Source organism: Oncorhynchus masou, chromosome 22 (assembly GCF_036934945.1).
Source record: "Oncorhynchus masou masou isolate Uvic2021 chromosome 22, UVic_Omas_1.1, whole genome shotgun sequence".
In the NCBI taxonomy this organism is placed as follows: Eukaryota; Metazoa; Chordata; class Actinopteri; order Salmoniformes; family Salmonidae; genus Oncorhynchus; species Oncorhynchus masou.
This window is the reverse complement of record NC_088233.1, coordinates 23,044,649-23,065,640: the sequence shown is the minus strand read 5'-3', so window position 1 is coordinate 23,065,640 and position 20,992 is coordinate 23,044,649. Positions and strand designations below refer to the sequence as shown.

Here is a 20,992-nt window from a genome sequence, read left to right as displayed (position 1 = left end):
ATCTATCATGGTTTGCAGATAGAGGTCTTGAGTACGGAGTGAGAGATTCAGTGATGAGATTTACATCTTCATCACCTGAGTTCTCTCACCATTTATTTGGTCAGCAACTTCAATGAGTTCTGCTGATTTGTTGTCCAACTTAGTCATTGTGTTCATTAACTGATCGTCTTTGGTCTGCAGCATTTTGAGTAGAACCGTGTTGCTTTGAGTAACATTCAGTTGTGTACTGTGGTATTGGACCGAAGCCAAACTCGGATGGCAAGACATCCGGGCAAGACTGGAGAGAACCTTTACGAGGCCTGCACCCGATGGTTGATTTTGGAGAGCGTTGTTCGCCATGTCTGGCGTTTTTCTGCTAATGGCAAAATTAGGGTTGGAATCGCTGCTGAGGTCAACGATCAATCAATTTATGGGTGGAGGTTCACTAATTAGTGGGCAAGTGGGGACTACCCCCTCTGATAGCTTGCACATTATTAGAACATTTGATAGGAAAAATGTTTTTCCTATTTTTACAAAGTTTGGTTTTGGAATACGTTGGAAGCTGCAAAGATGATTTTAATCTATTTATAGACGGTAATGAACCATCAGTACCGTACCAGTAATATGGGAGTTGGACGTGACTGAATTGGCAAAAGCAAATTTAAGTAATTAATCAATGATAATAATTAATCATACCTGCATAGGCTATCTGGGCATTAAACTTTACTTAACCTGGGAAGTTGGTTCATCTAGGTTACTATTGCAAAGTTTAACATGTTTAATTTAATTGGAAGAACCTAAAAAGGTATGTTCGATAATTTAACTTCTTAAATTGAACGAGACGATGATATCCAATCAATTGGGATTACCTGGATTATCAAAAAAGTGTAACCAGTAGTTTAAATGTTAGGTTACATTCCCCACTAGGTTCACCTCTCCCTAAGGCCAGAACCATGTGGGATTCCTGCTGGAGGCGGGACTTCCGTCAGTACTGTGGTGTCACGCCCTGGTCGTAATATATTGTGTTTGTCTTCATTTATTTGGTCAGGCCAGGGTGTGACATGGGTTTTTGTGGTGTGTTTTGTCTTGGGATTTTGTGGGGTGTTGGGTGTGTGGCTTAGTGGGGTTATCTAGCAAGGTCTATGGCTGTCTGGAGTGGTTCTCAATCAGAGGCAGGTGTTTATCGTTGTCTCTGATTGGGAACCATATTTAGGCAGCCATATTCTTTGAGTATTTCGTGGGTGATTGTTCCTGTCTCTGTGTTTGTTGTCACCAGATAGGCTGTATAGGTTTTCACGGTCCGTTTGTTTTTGTATTGTTCGTGTTTTTTCGTCGTCATTAAACATGTATCAAAAATACCACGCTGCATTTTGGTCCGCTTCTCCTTCACCAGACGAGAACCGTTACTGAATGTGCTATGCCATAGCAAATTTTACTGATTGATCAATTTTAATGATAAATCAAACCTGTATTGGGAATTAAACTTCACATAAACCTGAAAACCCTGTTGACCTAGGTTAATGTGAAAAGTTTAAATTGTCTCATTGTGGAAAACCATTCAATGTGGATATTATTTAAAAGATCCACTTGAAAGATAAATCTGGAAATTTCACTTGTTAGTTAAATTGAATGAGACATCAATATCCAATCAATTGATTGGCTGGATATCCTAAGTACCCACTTGTTGAACTTGATCCATGTTTGGGTGTCACAACCCACATTTCAATCCATATTAAACCTGTCTCCTCCCCTTCATCTACATTGATTGAAGTGGATTTAACAAATGGCATCAATAAGGGATCATAGTTTTTAGTCTATTTCATGGAAAGAGCACGTGTTCTTAATGTTTTGTATACTCAGTGTATGTGTGTGTATGAGCATGCACATGTGTCCCTCACTCTCTCTGTGTGTCCATGTGTGATATACACTACCAGTCAAAAGTTTGGACACATACCCATTCCAAGGTTTTTCTTTATTTTACTATTTTATACATTGTAGAATAATAGTGAAGACATCAAAACTATGAAATAACACATATGTAATCATGTAGTAACAAAAAAAGTGTTAAACAAATCAAAATATATTTTATATTTGAGATTGTTCAAAGTTGCCACCGTTTGCAATGATGACAGCTTTGCACACTTTTGGCATTCTCTCAACCAGCTTCATGAAGTAGTCACATGGAATGCATTTCAATTAACAGGTGTGCTTTGTTAAAAGTGAATTTGTGGAATTTATTTACTTCTTACTTCTGCGTTTGAGCCAATCAGTTGGGTGAAAGACCAAGTCCACATTATGGCAAGAACAGCTCAAATAAGCAAAGACAAATGACAGTCCATCATTACTTTAAGACATGAAGGTCAGTCAATTCGGAAAATTTCAAGAACTTGGAAAGTTTCTTCAAGTGCAGTCACAAAAACCATCTAGCGCTATGATGAAACTGGCCCTCATGAGGACTGCCACAGGAAAGGAAGACCCAGAGTTACCTCTGCTGCAGAGGATAAGTTCATTAGAGTTAATTGCACCTCAAATTGCAGCCCAAATAAATGCTTCACAGAGTTCAAGTAACAGACACATCTCAATATAAACAGTTCAGAGGAGACTGCGTGAATCAGGCCTTCATGGTTGAATTGCTGCAAAGAAACCACTACTAAAGGACACCAATAATAAGAAGAGACTTTCTTGGGCCAAGAAACATGAGCAAAGAACATTAGACATTGGAAATCTGTCCTTTGGTCTGATGAGTCCAAATTTGAGATTTTTGGTTCCACCCCCCCATGTCTTTGTGAGACTCAGTGTAGGTGAACGGATGATCTCCCCATGTGTGGTTCTCACCGTGAAGCATGGAGGAGGAGGTTTGATGTTATGGGGGTGCTTTGCTGGTGACACTGTCTCTGATTTATTTAGAATTCAAGGCACACTAACCAGCATGGCTACCACAGCATTATGCAGCGATACGCCATCCCATCTGGTTTGCACTTAGTGGGACTATCATTTGTTTTTCAGCAGGACAATGACCCAACACACCTCCAGGCTGTGTTAGGTCTAATTGATTAAAAAGCAGAGTGATGGAACGCTGCATCAGATGACCTGGCCTCCAAAATTCCCTGACCTCAAACCAATTGAGATGGTTTGGGATGAGTTGGACTGCAGAGTGAAGAAAAAGCAGCCAACAAGTGCTCTGCCTATGTGGGAACTCCTTTAAGACTGTTGAAAAAGCATTCCAGGTGAAGCTGGTTGAGAGAATGCCAAGAGTGTGCAAAGCTATCATCAAGGCAAAGTGTGGCTACTTTGAAGTCTCAAATATAAAATATATTCTGATTTGTTTACATTTTTGGGGGTTACTACATGATTCCTTATGTGTTATTTCATCGTGGTTGATGTCTTCACTATTATTCTACAATGTAGAAAATAGTAGAAATAAAGAAAAACCCTTGAATGTGTAGATCTGTCCAAACTTTTGACTGGTGCTGTAACTCTACCGAACCACCACAATTCAAATACACATATCACAATCTGAGGCCTTAGTCCCTGTTCCCCAGGGTTATAAATTAAGCCCTCTTAAACTTCACAGCCACGACTTATGTCCTCTCAGCCTGGTCCATAAAAGAGAACAGGATTGGGTGCTAACAAGGAGCACTGTTTATGGATTTCAGATAACATCAGTTGGGCCAGTTGTGAAACCATGTGCTTAAGTCTCTGGGGGTGTTTTAGTGTGCAATTTGATATAAGGGAGCTTGTGTACCACACGCAGCTGCCTGCCCCTGCCTTGTGACCCACTCTGCCCCCCTGGGATCAGGCCTCGGGCAGGCCCTCTCAGAGTGTGTGTTTGTGTGTGTTTTTAAGAGGAGCTCTCTGATGAGCTAGACAATGCAGTAAGATATGCCACTTAGTATCCAATGGGACTTACAGTGAGTATATACCTTCTTTGTGCATGTGATCCCTGTGGGACTTGAACCCATGACCTTGGCTGTGTGTTTGAATGTGCATTTGTGTGCGTGACTGTGTGTGTTTGCGTGTGTGTGTGTGCGCCAGAAGGTTGCAACAATCTTCTGCCACTGTAGCTTGTGACACAGTGCTCCTGTCCCATGAGGGACTCTCTTCCAGTTCAGACACCACTGTTCATCACCACGTTGCCTCATTTGTGCTTTCCAGTTGGTGTCCATCTGATAAGAACTTTAATACTTCTACAGTATCTCTGTATGTGTATGTCAGTTTGTGTGCAGTCCCATATATGTGTGCTCCCATATGTGTGTGTGTTTGTGCCAGCATCTGGTGAGGATGTTGGAGGGAGGGTGCTGAGTGGTATCATCTTCCCTGTAATGACACAGAGTGGGGGAATCCCACACAGCCACACAGACTAAACTGTTAGCACTACTGAAGTCTAAATTTACCCACAGATTACACTGTTTGCGTGTGTTTGTAGGGGACCAGGGGGGGGGGGGGTGTTAGCATGCCACTCCCATCCCTGTCTACAGTCTAGACCAGGGGTCAGCAACAGACGGCCCGCGGGCCAAAACTATGTGGCTGATGGAGGGAGAGGGTGGGTGGGAGACAGAATATTAGTGAGTGAGATGAACAGAGAAAAGGAGTGAGAAAGAGAATGAAGGATGGAGATATAGGATATGTTTATAATATTTATGTAAGGGATGATCTGTCTTGAAATCATAGTGGACATCTCTGTATATATTTCAACCTCTGAGATGTGAGTGGCATAATTGGTGAGAAGGACGTCTAACAGTACATACTTAATCTCGTCCACCAGCCGGCTCTGTCAAACCTATGCACCAGCAATTCGGGCCTGGGGACGAGGTTAGTGCATACTGTACGTGAGTTTTAAAGAAACATCAGTCAAATATTTTGGTTTTGAGATAATACCGGTATGATGAATATGCCCCAGGTCAATGGTCAATTACCATTTCTCTCATTCTGAAAAACTCTTTCTTTTGGAACCAGCATTTCAACCTGTCGCATATGTACTTCATGCAGGTCTTAGATCTCTATCAAACTGAGTACCACATGGGAAATGTATTTGCAAACCACATCAGATGTGGGTACTGTATGTACGCCTACATCATGCGAGTGAGAGTAAGCATGTCATGTGTTTACATTTTTGTGTATACATTTTTGATTCTGTGTTTGTGTGTGCATACATGCCAGTGTCAGGCCTAGTGTCCTTTAAATATTTATATATGTGTGCATTGTGTCAGCCCAACGGTTATGTGTTTGTGCAAGTACAGCCAAGTATTGTAATCTGTTTGTGTGATAGCCTGCCATGCAGTCTGATTAATATGTAGCTTCCCAGGGGTTTGACATTCCTTTCTAGTACATCCAGTTCCACAGTGTCCCATGTGGAGGCATGAATGGGACTGATGTTGGGAATGAGTAGGATCAGGAATGATGACCCTGTGTGTTCAGTGTCTGCCTCTGCCCCCGCCAAGCCAAGCTCCACTTCATTCATTCACATAAATGTTACTCTTCTGACCCACTTTCTGGTAAGGATGTTTAAACTTCAATGGCACACATACTTCTGGGACCGACAATTTGTTTGGCATGGGATAACTCTAAAGTGATGTTTCTACTCTAATGCTGTGTGTTGTTCAGAGAACATTGCCCTCATACTATCCAAGAGAAAGGCCTGTTGTGCCATTTCACTGGCTTTAATGTCCGCTGTATGTCATATGGTCAAGTAGGTCAAGGCTAAGTCAGAGTTTGAATGGTCACTGGTCCTGGATTCATGGGACACCATTATGTTAGCTTCCATTATGGAAACTTTATTACATCATACTACAGACTGGTCAATGTTGTATATGTGTGACAGGGGACTAAGGATAAAGTGTTACGTTCCCCAGGAAGAAAACCAAATAATGTCGCTCAAACAAAAAAGGGAACTAACAAAGAGTCACTGAAAACAACAAAAACAAAACAGGTGGGGTTTTAGGAGGGGTTCAGAAAGACACTGATGGGGTGTCCACTAAAAGTTGACTAGCAACAACAGCTGGAACCTTAGACACCCACCATGAGTGCCGACTAAATTTGCCCAAGAAGAGGCAAACAAAATAAAAAACCACACGAAACTTAAAGACAGGAAGCAAACCAAAAAGTGGAGGGGTAAAAAAATAGTAAAGATCAGATAAGGATTGTTTGTCTAGAACTCAAACTAGGGCGCACCAACTAAAGATGTTAACCCTTCATCACTCAAGGTAACTGGAACACTGGGCCAGTCACTCTTAAATAGCACCTGGCCCAGCACAGGTGAAACACCTTCCTATTAACGAGATGGCCACCAGCACAGGTGTAACACATACTGACTAACGAGGTGACACCAATCGGTGGGCCCTACATGCTAACGTGCAACCTCAAAACAAACATAAATGGGAAAAAACAAACCTGTAACAATAAGGTACAGAAGTATGTCTACATTTTGTCAGAGCAGTCTGGCTGTTAGGAGTTTAAGCATCTGGCTGTTAGGAGTTTAAGCATCTGGCTGTTAGGAGTTTAAGCATCTGGCTGTTAGGAGTTTAAGCATCTGGCTGTTAGGAGTTTAAGCATCTGGCTGTTAGGTGTTTAAGCATCTGGCTGTTAGGAGTTTAAGCATCTGGCTGTTAGGAGTTTAAGCATCTGGCTGTTAGGAGTTTAAGCATCTGGCTGTTAGGAGTTTAAGCATCTGGCTGTTAGGTGTTTAAGCATCTGGCTGTTAGGAGTTTAAGCATCTGGCTGTTAGGAGTTTAAGCGTCTGGCTGTTAGGTGTTTAAGCGTCTGGCTGTTAGGTGTTTAAGCGTCTGGCTGTTAGGTGTTTAAGCGTCTGGCAGTTAGGTGTTTAAGCGTCTGGCAGTTAGGTGTTTAAGCGTCTGGCAGTTAGGTGTTTAAGCACCTGGCAGTTAGGTGTTTAAGCGCCTGGCAGTTAGGTGTTTAAGCGCCTGGCAGTTAGGTGTTTAAGCGTCTGGCAGTTAGGTGTTTAAGCGTCTGGCAGTTAGGTGTTTAAGCGTCTGGCAGTTAGGTGTTTAATCGTCTGGCAGTTAGGAGTTTAAGCGTCTGGCAGTTAGGTGTTTACGCGTCTATCAGTTAGGTGTTTAAGCGTCTATCAGTTAGGTGTTTAAATGTCTGGCAGTTAGGTGTTTAAGGGTCTGGCAGTTAGATGTTTAAGGGTCTGGCAGTTAGGTGTTTAAATGTCTGGCAGTTAGGTGTTTAAATGTCTGGCAGTTAGATGTTTAAGGGTCTGGCAGTTAGGTGTTTAAATGTCTGGCAGTTAGGTGTTTAAATGTCTGGCAGTTAGGTGTTTAAATGTCTGGCAGTTAGGTGTTTAAGCATCTATCTGTTAGGTGTTTAAGCGTCTATCAGTTAGGTGTTTAAGGGTCTGGCAGTTAGGTGTTTAACTGTCTGGCAGTTAGGTGTTTAAATGTCTGGCAGTTAGGTGTTTAACTGTCTGGCAGTTAGGTGTTTAACTGTCTGGCAGTTAGGTGTTTAACTGTCTGGCAGTTAGGTGTTTAAATGTCTGGCAGTTAGGTGTTTAAGGGTCTGGCAGTTAGGTGTTTAAGGGTCTGGCAGTTAGGTGTTTGGGGAGATGGGGGACTGGTTCTGTGTTTGTTATTTGGGATGTTAGGAATTGGAGTCTGGGTATGTGGGTTAGCCCGACCTGGGGTGTATGTTTGGTGATTTGCAGGAAGGGTTGTGGTTGTGTGTCTGGAGGGTTAACCTAAGCAGAGCCTAGGGTCTGGGTCTGGGTCTGCCAGTTTATGTTATCACCAGATGCAAGCCAGGCTGTGTGGAGCCTGTGAGGCTTATTAGCTGTAGCTAGCTGTGTACTGCTGGGGCTGTGAGAGTTAAAATGTGTTTGGGAGCACTGCAGTAGGTCAGAAAATCCCACGAGCGCTGCGGAGGAGTTTGAACAATACATATATTATTAGTCCCTCCTGGAAGTATTTAGAGTTCTTTTTTGTTTTTGATTTACGCTTTTAAGTAGAAACTCATAGTGACTGGCATGTGCTGGCATAGCATGCGCTGGCCGGGATGTGTAGAAAAGCAAGGTCATCAGACTAAGTGAAAACGTAACATAATACATGTGTGAACATTTACCGGGGTGATATTAGAGGGAAGTGAGGTTGGCATCACCTGGGAGGATTATCATTGTGTCCCACCCGCCATGAAATGAACCAGTGGATTAGAAGGGGGGAGGTAAAAGCTGTGATTTTTGGAGAGTTTCATAGGGCTCTGATCAAAAGTAGGTAACTGTATATGGAATAGGGTGCAATTTGGGGGCGAAGCCTTGGTCGTAAAAGTATGCTGTCCACAAAAAGTATAGGATTACCTGATCAATGATAAGGATTGGACATACTCCAAGAAAAATATCAGTATATTCCAAGCTCTTGACTAAGGCATCTATCTGAAACTTTGGGCACGCACTGTTTTTGTTTAACATTATGATTTCTGATTACAATAAATAATATTCTGGCATTTTTCTTGGAGTGCATCCCACCCTTATCATCCTCAAGAGCTAGTGACTTACCCAGTGGTGTAAAGTATTTAAGTAAAAATACTTTGATGTACTACTTAGTCTAAGGGTATCTGGTTTTAAATGTACTTAAGTAACTTTTACCTTTACTCCACTACTTTCCTAAAGAAAATATGTACTTTTTTCTCCATACATTTTCCCTGACACGCAAAACATTTCAAATGCTCAGGTAGGACATCAATATAGTCCAGTTCACGCACCTATATATATAACGTGTTCTGGCGGACTCACTAAACACAACAAATACTGAATTTGTAAATTATGTCTGAGTGTTGGAGTGAGCCCCTGTCTGTCTGTAAATAAATAAAATGTTTAATTGTGCCGTCTGGTTTGCTTAGGAATTTGATGTGTACCTTTTACTCCTTGTACTCCTTACTCAAGTATGACAATTGAGTACTTTAAAAACAAAATCATTTATTTAAGTACATTTAAAACCAGATACCTTTCGATTTTTACTTAAGTAGTATTTTACTGGGTGACTTTCACTTTTACTTGAGTCATTTTCTATTAAGGTACCTTTACTTTTACTCAGGTACGACAATTGAGTACTTTTTCCATCACTGGACCTATCTCTGATCACTGACAGACAGCAGTAAGTAACAGTATGAACTGTAACATAAAGGCCACAGCCAGATCATGCCTTTGGGAAACCTATTAAAACACTCTGGTCTGCAGACTGTGATTCAACAATGGTTGATTTGAGAGGTTTACAATAACCATGCCTTGTGAGTCAAACAAATCTGGAGTTATTTACTGGTCAAATGTCCCCATTTGTTAAGAGTGGGATGATGGGTTATGAAACTGTGGGGTGCAGACGGACTGTGTGAGTGATAGTGCTTGTATTGTGGAAGGAATCATATTGTGGTGATAGAGTTTCTGGTGGGCGTGTGTGTGCCTGTGTGGGGGTGTGTGTGTGTTTGTGTGATGTGGTGGTGGAAGTGTATGTACATAGTTGACTTTGGTGCTGTGTATGGGAGTGGAGAGTGAGGGTGTTTGTGATTGAGGAACTGAGGGTGGATGAAGTGAGTAAAGAAATTAAAGTCTGTTAAGTTTGTTTTGGTTTACATGTGATGTCCAGGCTGAGGGATCGTTTTTCTTTCATGTCCTGGTGTGGTTGATGTATTTATTCAGTCAGTCTGTTGGAGTCGTCCTTACAATTTTCTCTGTTTTTTTCTTTTTCTTTCTTTCTCTCTCCCTCACTCTCTCTTTTTATTCTCTCTCCTTCTTTGACATTTTGTTCTAATTAGAACCGTGGGAGATGCTTGAACAAACATCCTCTGCAAGGAGACTTCTTGCTAGACACACACACCTGCATGCACACACAAATAAATAACCACACACACAGAGGAACACACACATGGGCAGATGCACACAAACTCAAATAATACACAAGCGTGCACATTTGAACACACACATGCACACACAGTTTTGCTCTTAAGATAAGACTAAGATCTGAAGAGGAAAAAGTTAGTGTTGAGTTTGAATAAAGCAGATCAGCATTTCTCTCTCGCCAAATAGATCCAATTTGTACTCAGTAAAAAGCACAGAGCCGGCTTATCAAAGAGCCAGACTCATCAACTCAGACAAGGATATATAATGGAGATTTTATGTGCACATTAAGCTGCTCCTTTCACTGAAGGGTGAAAGTGAACATCAGCCACACACACATGCACATGGGGTGCGCATACACACATACATGCACATACATGCACAAATGCATGTGCGCACACCCACGAACAAACACTCACTCACCCACAGTGAACTGCTGACTCCTCTGAAGTCACAGCTGAACTTACAGCCTTTTTAGATTCACTGTGGCACCGTTTGGCCTTCACAATGAAAATACACACACATACACACAGCAGAGTGAAGGCAGGAATTCAGCAGTGCTAGGCCTTCCATGTTTACCCTCACACATTTCAGGCCTCTCCACACCTAGTGTTAAGCTGAGTGCAGTGGAATGATGCACACATACAAATATACACACACACACACACACACACACACACTCACACACACACGCACACACACACACACACACACACACACACACACACGCACACACGCACACGCACACACGCACACTCACACTCACACTCACACGCACGCACACACACACACACACACACACACACACACACACACACACACACACACACGCACACTCACACGCACACTCACGCGCACGCACACACACACACACACACACACACACACACACACACACACACACACACACACACACACACACACACTCAAATAGACACATATTGGAAGCACATGTATGAGAACAGTCTCACACATATGTACAAAAGCTGGTACATAGTTTGACATTTTCTCTGTTTCAATTTGTCACTTTTAGACATACTGTACACATGTATTGTATTAAATATACACCAGCTTCTGCCTCATGAGTAAATATACAGTGCCTTGCGAAAGTATTCGGCCCCCTTGAACTTTGCGACCTTTTGCCACATTTCAGGCTTCAAACATAAAGATATAAAACTGTATTTTGTTGTGAACAATCAACAACAAGTGGGACACAATCATGAAGTGGAACGACATTTATTGGATATTTCAAACTTTTTTAACAAATCAAAAACTGAAAAATTGGGCGTGCAAAATTATTCAGCCCCTTTACTTTCAGTGCAGCAAACTCTCTCCAGAAGTTCAGTGAGGATCTCTGAATGATCCAATGTTGAACTAAATGACTAATGATGATAAATACAATCCACCTGTGTGTAATCAAGTCTCCGTATAAATGCACCTGCACTGTGATAGTCTCAGAGGTCCGTTAAAAGCGCAGAGAGCATCATGAAGAACAAGGAACACACCAGGCAGGTCCGAGAAACTGTTGTGAAGAAGTTTAAAGCCAAATTTGGATACAAAAATATTTCCCAAGCTTTAAACATCCCAAGGAGCACTGTGCAAGCGATAATATTGAAATGGAAGGAGTATCAGACCACTGCAAATCTACTAAGACCTGGCCGTCCCTCTAAACTTTCAGCTCATACAAGGAGAAGACTGATCAGAGATGCAGCCAAGAGGCCCATGATCACTCTGGATGAACTGCAGAGATCTACAGCTGAGGTGGGAGACTCTGTCCACAGGACAACAATCAGTTGTATATTGCACAAATCTGGCCTTTATGGAAGAGTGGCAAGAAGAAAGCCATTTCTTAAAGACATCCATAAAAAGTGTTGTTTAAAGTTTGCCACAAGCCACCTGGGAGACACAAACATGTGGAAGAAGGTACTCTGGTCAGATGAAACCAAAATTGAACTTTTTGGCAACAATGCAATACGTTATGTTTGGCGTAAAAGCAACACAGCTCATCAACCACACCACACCATCCTCACTGTTAAACATGGTGGTGGCAGCATCATGGTTAGGGCCTGCTTTTCTTCAGCAGGGACAGGGAAGATGGTTAAAATTGATGAGAAGATGGATGGAGCCAAATACAGGACCATTCTGGAAGAACCTGATGGAGTCTGCAAAAGACCTGAGACTGGGACGGAGATTTGTCTTCCAACAAGACAATGATCCAAAACATAAAGCAAAATCTACAATGGAATGGTTCAAAAATAAACATATCCAGGTGTTAGAATGGCCAAGTCAAAGTCCAGACCTGAATCCAATCGAGAATCTGTGGAAAGAACTGAAAACTGCTGTTCACAAATGCTCTCCATCCAACCTCACTGAGCTCGAGCTGTTTTGCAAGGAGGAATGGGAAAAAATTTCAGTCTCTCGATGTGCAAAACTGATAGAGACATACCCCAAGCGACTTGCAGCTGTAATCGCAGCAAAAGGTGGCGCTACAAAGTATTAACTTAAGGTGGCTGAATAATTTTGCACGCCCAATTTTTCAGTTTTTGATTTGTTAAAAAAGTTTGAAATATCCAATAAATGTCGTTCCACTTCATGATTGTGTCCCACTTGTTGTTGATTCTTCACAAAAAAATACAGTTTTATATTTTTATGTTTGAAGCCTGAAATGTGGCAAAAGGTCGCAAAGTTCAAGGGGGCCGAATACTTTCGCAAGGCACTGTATATAAAACAACTTGTCTGTGTGATCATCACTGACCATTGATTTACTTTGTCTTTACAATGATTATAGTTCAGGAGGAATCTTTGGTATGAGATACATTATGTGGCACAGATGTGGAAGATGGGCTGGCTATAACAAAACAAAACCATGTCACGTCTCACTGTCTCTGTCTGAGTGTCTGAACTTTTGTGTGTGTTTGTGTGTGAAATTATTTCAGAGAAAATGTTTTGTTTCTGTATTTATGATTCAGTGAGCATATGTTTACAGATGTTTACAGTATCTACACAGTACATTTTGCAGTGTTAAATCAACACAGAGTTCATTTTAACAAAATGTACATACAGTAACTGCCAAAATAACGGTAACACCAACATCAAGTGTCTTAATAGAGCAATGGGCCACCACGATCCAGAACAGCTTCAATGTGCCATGATATAAACTTAGCAAAAAAATAAATGTCCTCTCACTGTCAACTGCGTTCATTTTCGCAAACTTAACATGTGTAGATATTTGTATGAATATAACAAGATTCAACAACTGAGACATAAACTGAACAAGTTCCACAGAGGTGTGACTAACAGAAAGGGAATAATGGGGGGGTCAAAATTAACAGTCAGTATCTGGTGTGGCCACCAGCTGCATTAAGTACTGCAGTGCATCTACTCCTCATGGACTGCACCAGATTTGCCAGTTCTTGCTGTGAGATGTTACTCCATTCTTCCACCAAGACACCTGCAAATTCCCGGACATTTCTGGGGGGAATGGCCCTAGCCCTCACCCTCCGATCCAACAGGTCCAGACGTGCTAAATGGGATTGAGATCCGGGCTCTTTGCTGGAACACTGCCCAGCAACAGCCCCAAAACATCACTGCTCGAGAGGAGATCTGCATGGAGGAATGGGCCAAAATACCAGCAACAGTGTGTGAAAACCTTGTGAAGATTTACAGAAAACGTTTGACCTCCGTCATTGCCAACAAAGGGCATATAACAAAGTATTGAGATAAACTTTTTTTATTGACCAAATACTTATTTTCCACCATAATTTGCAAATAAATTCATTAAAAAGCCTACAATGTGATTTTCTGTTTTTTTTTCTCCTTTTGTCTGTCATATTGTACCTATGATGAAAATTACAGGCCTCTCACATATTTTTAAGTGGGAGAACTGGCACAATTGGTGGCTGACTAAATACTTTTTATGCTTATTTAAGATGGTGAGGAAATAACTTTAAAAGAACAACCAGGCATCCTCTACTGATGGGATGAGGTCAATATCCTTCCAGGATACCCGGGCCAGGTCGATAAGAAAGGCCTGCTCGCAGAAGTGTTTTAGGGAGCGCTTGACAGTGATGATCATTTGACCGCGCACCCATAACAGACGCAGGAAATGAGGCAGTGATTGCAGAGATCCAGTTTGAAAACAGCAGAGGTGTAATTAGAGGGCAAGTTGGTCAGGAAGATATCTATGAGGGTGCCCATGTTTACGGATTTGGGGTTGTACCTGGTAGGTTCCTTGATAATTTGTGTGAGATTGAGGGCATCTAGCTTAGATTGTAGGACGGCCGTGGTGTTAAACATATCCCAATTTAGGTCACCTAGCAGTACGAACTCTGACGATAGATGGGGACAATCAATTCACATATGGTGTCCAGGGCACAGCTGGGAGCTGAGCGGGGTCTATAGCAAGTGGCAACAGTGAGAGACGTATTTCTGGAAAGGTGGATTTTTAGAAGTAGAAGCTCAAACTATTTTGGTAAGACCTGGATAGTATAACAGAACTCTGCAGGCTATCTATAGTAGATTGCAATTCTGCCCCCTTTAGCAGTTCTGTCTTGATGGAAAATGTTGTAATTGGGGATGGAAATTTCAGATTTTTTGGTGGCCTCGTAAGCCTGGATTCAGACACGGCTAGGACATCCGGGTTTGCGGAATGTGCTAAAGCAGTGAATAAAGCAAACGTAGGGAGGAGGCTTCTGATGTTAACATGCATGAACCCAAGGCTTTTGCAGTTGTAGAAGTAAACAAATGGGGACTGGGGACACACAGGGCCTGGGTTAACCTCTACATCACTAGAGGAACAGAGGAGGAGTAGGATGAGGGTACAGCTAAAGGCTATAAGAACTGGTTGTCTAGTGCTTTGGGAACAGAGAATAAAAGGAGCAGATTTCTGGGCGTGGTAGAATAGATTCAGGGCATAGTGTACAGACAAGGGTATGGTAGGGTGCAAGTACAGTTGGGGTAAATCTAGGCATTGAGTGATGATCGATGAGAGAGGTTTCATCTTTGGAGGCGCCAGTTAAGCTAGGTGTGGTCTCCGCATGTATGGGGGGTGGGACAAGGGGTTATCTGAGGCATGTTGAGCAGGACTAGGGGCTCCGCAGTAAAATAAAACAATGAAAGCTGCCCTAAACAGTATACAAGGCATATTGACATTGGAGAAAGGCATAAAGCTATCACAGGTGTTGATTGGGAGAGCTAAGACAATAACAGGTGAGACAACAAAGGGTAAACATCTAGGACAACAACAACAGGTAAATGGTGATGAATGGGGAAAGAGGGTCAGTTAGCTACACACAGGGCCTGAGTTTGAGGCTGCAGCCGACAGATAAACAAAATGAAGTACCGTGTTAATGAACAGTCCAGCAGGCATCAGCTGTGTAGCTGAGTGATCATTGGGTCCAATGAGCAGCAAAGATGAAAGAGAGCCATTCGGTAGTCGCAAGACGAGCGGGAGACACAGCGTTCAGGAAGCTAGCAGGCTGGGGCTAGCAGATGGATCAACAACAAACATCCATGACGCAGAGGCTGTTTTAGAGCACATCGATCGAATTACGTCAGCAGACAGGCAGACCAGTAGTGATGGATCGGCGGGGCTCCATGTCGACAAAGGGTCCACGCCAATTGGTCAGAGAGGTATTGTAGTTGGTGTAGTTCATTTGCTAACTGGAAATGGGCCTAGCTTGAGGCTAACTCAATGCTAGCTGGCGCAAGCTTTTGGACAAGGTGTTATCATCAATAGCCACTCTGTAGCAACTAGCGAGCTGCGAAGATCCGGTGTAATGGACAAGAGGTTGCGGAAGGAATCCGGTGATGTAGTGGGGGAAAAAGGCAGTCCGATATGCTCAGGGCTGATGTCGTGCTGAGCAGCCTGGCACGTTTTATCCAGGCCATCTGGGCTAAAGCAACTGGAGTCTGAGCTAAAGGTAAAGACCGCTAGCAGTGGCTAACAATGACTAAAAAGCTAGTCGCTAATTAGCTGGCTAGCGTCTGATGGAGGTTCCAGTTAAGGTCTAGAAAATAGCAAATCCTTACCACACTGGAGCATGTTTGTGCACAGTATTTGAGTTTGCATGTGTTTATGTTTACGTTATCACACTGCATGTAAGTGTGCATCTACTAAGAGTTTGCACCTGTATACAGTATGTTTGTGAGAGTGTGTACACTGATTCATAGGGTGTGCCTTTGATGAAGATCAGTATGTGGAAGTGTGTGCAATTTGACTGTATCCCATCCTATATTTCTGTTTGTGTCTGCTTTTGATTGAGTCTTAATCTGTGTGTGGGTGTGGTCTGACTCACTGGGTTGATGTGTTGTGTGATTATGAGCTCTGGAATGGCTGGGGTAAAGTATGATAGATCAGGATGAGTCAAGAGCTAGCTAACTCTGCCGGCTGACTATGACCTTTCCCAGTGTCTGGGTCTGGTGTGTGTGTGTGTGTGTGTGTGTGTGTGTGTGGGGGGGGGGGGGGGTCCTCTCACCTGTTCATCAGACGACTCCTCTCACCTCACAGGGGCTTAGCTCATCCACAGCTGTTTACTGCTGGAGGAATCCAACACATGCACTTAATTGAGACATAGTTACAGACCGACTGACTCATACCCACCCAAACACACTTGACACCGACATAGATACAGACAAACACACTCTCACGCACAAACATGACACATAGACAGACAGATGGCCAAGTAGACAGATGCACACTCAGACACAGATGTTGAATATGTAGAGCAAAATGCCAGCATGCAAACACAACTGCCTCCTAGGTTCACCCTTCTCTCTTTTCCCCCTCTCTCTCTCCTTCCATCTTGCCCTCCCTCTCAGTCTTTCTCGTTTTCTCTCTCCTCAGCCATGCCCAGGTTTGTGCCACATGTACGGTGTGGTATAGTCAAGCTTTGAACCTGTGTGGGATTAGCTGTGTATGTCTGTCTTTCTGTCTATGAGTAGGATTTTTCTGAAGGGCATGGTGCTGGGGCAGCTGACCCTGTCTGTTTGTCTGTCTGTCTGTCTGACTTTCCTTATACTTATCTCTATATATCTGCTGTACAATTGTCTGAGCTGGATATTATATCCACATGGACAAGGGCATAACATGTCTTAGCCCTTAGTTGTGGTAGTTCACTATTTCATGCCCAGGTTTAGCTGTAAATGCATTCCTCCCCTCCCCTCACTCCCCTCTACAAGCGATAAGATAGTCCAGTCCACTCCGCTCTCGTAATTATTTTCTGGGAGGTGTAAGACGCAGCCTGTGGGAGGCAAAGTTCTTCTTGTATTTCTAATTCAGATTAAACAGTAAACATCGTAAGGGAATAAATAAAGCACTAATAAAAGTAGATTGAAAGGGAAGTTAACTAATTATGTCCTGGATGTTATTCTGGTTGTTATTTTTTATTCTCCCCAATTTCAAAGAGGAAAAAGTGATCGGATCCAATGTCAGAGAGAGAGACATTTTTTTTACTAGCGCTTCTCATAATGTTTATCCTTTGATTTCATCCTCCAGAATCGTTAAATGTGATTATGGAGTTTCTCTCTTTTGTTTCCAGGTTTGATCAGCTGTGAGGAGGCTGAGTGACCTAGTGGAGCCACCAGAGGTAAGCACAACAAAGTGTCATGTCCAGGTAGTTGAAATGACAGATTGGTAGTAGGTGGCAAGCACACCGGTTTGTGTCAAGAACTACAAAGCTGCTCAACAGTTTCCTGTGTGTATCAAGAATGATCCACGGCCCAAAGGACATCCAGTCAACATGGGCCAGCCTCCCTGTGGAATGCTTTCGACACCTTGTAGAGTCCATGCCCCGATGAATTGAGGCTTTTCTGAGGGCATAAAGGAGAGGGGGTGCAACTCAAAATTAGGACGGTGTTCCTAATGTTTGTTATACTCAGTGTATGATTACAATGACTTTCTACACAATGAAAGTTGTTTTGGGGGATTCTAGAGGGCTTTTTACGCTACTGAACCAAACCAAAACAAGCCAAAGCATGCTGTACTGCTTGGAAAGGACAATGTGAAAAGAGAATTTCAGAGCCATCTGAGTTTAGTTTCACAGTAGTGTGAAAATGGCGTGTCTAGCAGGGATGCCTACCTCCAATGATCTCAGGGGAATCCTTCCAAATTACATAGTTTTTTTTACACAGAAATTTACCGCTTGGACATTGAACAGACGTTAGTCTCTGTGGGCTCTAATTTAACAAACTTAAAGCAAACGTAAATCTGTGTGGGTGTGTAAGACATATTTTTGCTATTTTGACAGTGGGAATTATGGGCGCAACACCTAACATTAGCTTAAAGAGGCAGGATTTCTGTGAATGAATAATTTGTAGGTGCGATCAGTGCTTGACCACTCACTGGCCAACCTGCTCAGAAGCTTTTTATGTTGTTGCTTTAAGTTGTGTATTTACAGTGTTCGATGTTGCATTGGCATAAACTCTGGCAGGAGAGTGTTTGTCCTATCCATTTAAGATAGGCCAAGTTTATTAAAGAGCATACAGTAACCCTATTTAAGCCTAGAGTTTCAAGTTCCTTGGTGTCCACATCACCAACAAACTAACATGGTCCACACGCACCAAGAAAGTAATGAAGAGGGCACGACAACGCCTTTTCCCCCCAAAAGACTGAAAGATTTGGCATGTGTCCCCAGATCCTCAAAGTTCTACAGCTGCCCCATCGAGAGCATCCTGACCGGTTGCATCACCGCCTGCTCGGCATCTGACCGTAAGGCGCTACAGAGGGTTGTGCGTACAGGCCAGTACATCACTGGGGCCAAGCTTCCTGCCATCTACATATACATATACCTACATATACTAGGTGGTGTTAGAGGAAGGCCCAAAAAGTGGTACCGGAGCCCGAAGTCTAGGTCCTAAAGGCTCCTTAACAGCTTCAACCCCCAAGCCATAAGACTGCTGAACAATTAATCAAATGGCCATCCGGACTATTTGCGTTGACCCCCCCCCATATGTTTACACTTCTGGTACTTGCTGTTTATTATTTATTATCTATGTACAAATGACCTCGACTAACCTGTATCCCTCACATTGACTCCCTGTATATAGCCTCATTATTGTTACTTTGTGTTACCTTTTTTAGTAAATATTTTCTTCACTCTATTTAATTAAAACTGCATGGTTGGTTAAGGGCTTGTAAGTAAGCATTTCACGGTGAGGTCTGCACCTGTTGTATTTGGCACATGACAAATAAAATCTGATTTGAATTTTATTTTATTTTATTAAATAGTGCCTGGCAAAATCCATGTCATAACCAACTGCGCCGCCGCTTACACCAGCTTTTGGTTGGTCTTAAATATCCCCACCAGCACTGCCTGAAATTGGTACTTCAGTGCATGTTTTTAAGGACACACCTCAGATATTGCCACCCCTCCCACCTCAGTGCAAGTGAGTTCATATGAGACAGGTAAATGATCCTTCCTGGCACAATGGTTGGAAAATAGCAGAGCGGCGGCTTTAACAGGTTGAAATTGCTAACGAGCATGCTTTTGACATGTGCACTAGCTTATCGGCAGCCGAAAATAAAGCCCTGTGTCTCTGTCTACATCCCCAACATGTTCACAACCCAATCAGATCACAGAAAATAGGGTCAGACTAGAGGATAATGTAGAGTTGACACTCTGGCCTGCCGCTGTAGAGATGTAAATCTGTTTTTTCTCCTTTTGACCAGCAAGCTCCCAGGAAAAGACAACATTCTTCCAAATGACACAGTCGTAGACTTCCGATTACAGCCCTGTCACTTAACCCGCTAGTGTGTAAACACATGACTGGCTGAGGGAGAGATGAAGGCAGAGAGATGGGTAGAGGGAGAGACTGATATGGAGAATGAGAGGTGGAGAAAGGTACAGCAGGAGAGTAGGACGGACTGTGAGGTTGAGAGAGGGAGAGTGGGGTGCGTTGGCTGCTTTTTCTCTGCTTGCAGGTTGACCACTGGCTTAGAAGGCTATCATAAAGCACCAAACCAATGGGATACTTTTGTCGATTTGTAGCCTGGAATCCAATCTTCCTGAAAAACTGGTCGACAGTTTTCTCTCTGGTTTTTGAGCAGTATCAACCATAACAATGGAATTCCTAGAATGGATATTCATGTCAATGGGTCTGTGGTGGGTGGACTGCCAGCCATATTGAGTGTACTCATATGAGAATTATATTACTATGGCATGAACCTCATCATGGCCAACACACCGCCCCAGGTGCTTGACACACTTCCTATTGTCTCCCTGTACACTTTTATACAGTGAGATTGACATTTCACTGACATTTTCAGTAAACATTGCCACAAAACCTGAAAAAATATTTGTTTTGAAAAAACATTGTTCGGTCTCGACTATGTTAGGAAGCAGAATCGCAGATGTGGATTGTTTAATTTCATCATGCTTTGATGTAGTATGGGCGAGGAAGCGACAACATAATTCTGGTCCTAGGTCATCACTGTTATAATGTTTGTCCATCATCCACCAGGTCTTTGTTATCCCCCATCCACAGACCCTGGGAGATTACAGTCAAAGAGAAGAGCTGAGCTCTTGGCTTCCTGACCAAAATGTGTGATCATTTTAGACTGGAGCTTTCTGAGACCTTTTCACATAGTCTGGAGCAAGGAAGCCATTTGGAAATAAACGTGAAATGTAGCTTAATTGCAGTTTACAGATTTATGTAGGGGCAGTGTTCTCTTCCTTATTTTATTGCATAAACAGAGTGTAAGCAGAGGCCAAAGACATGAGGTTTAGAGAGAGAGAGAGAGAGAGAGAGAACACTAGCGTTCAGACCTGGTTTTTCTGCTGAGGCTCAGACCTACAGTCCTGTGAAAAAGTATTTGCCCCCTTTTTAATATTCTCTACTTTTGTATATTTTTGATACTGTTAATATAATCTTCAACATACACTTAATAATAGATTAAGGCCATCTGAGTGAACAAATAACACAACAATTACATATTTATTTCATAAACAAAGTTATGCAACACCCAATGCCTCTGTAATTGCCCCCATACACTCAATAACTGGTTTTGCTATGAATGGGTCCCACCATGTCCATAGAATATTCTTCCAAGAGTCTTGAGGATCATCCAGTTTCTTCCTGGTGCTATTTGGCAAACTTGAGTCAACTTTTGGACAAGGTTACATTTGTCCTAGCACTAACTGAGGAAAGATTGACCTAACACAAGCGGTCATATTT

At 42.6% G+C, this 20,992-nt stretch overlaps 1 long non-coding RNA gene across 1 annotated transcript in view; it reads left to right on the top strand.

Annotated features, from left to right (window-relative positions):
- Positions 1–17,443, top strand: part of LOC135508676 (uncharacterized) — a 242,342-nt gene extending 224,899 nt beyond the window's left edge. The window contains exon 3 of the long non-coding RNA XR_010450837.1: positions 17,359–17,443. This is a non-coding gene — a long non-coding RNA (uncharacterized LOC135508676). The remainder of the gene's footprint in view (positions 1–17,358) is intronic.
- The last annotated feature ends 3,549 nt before the right edge of the window (positions 17,444–20,992 follow it).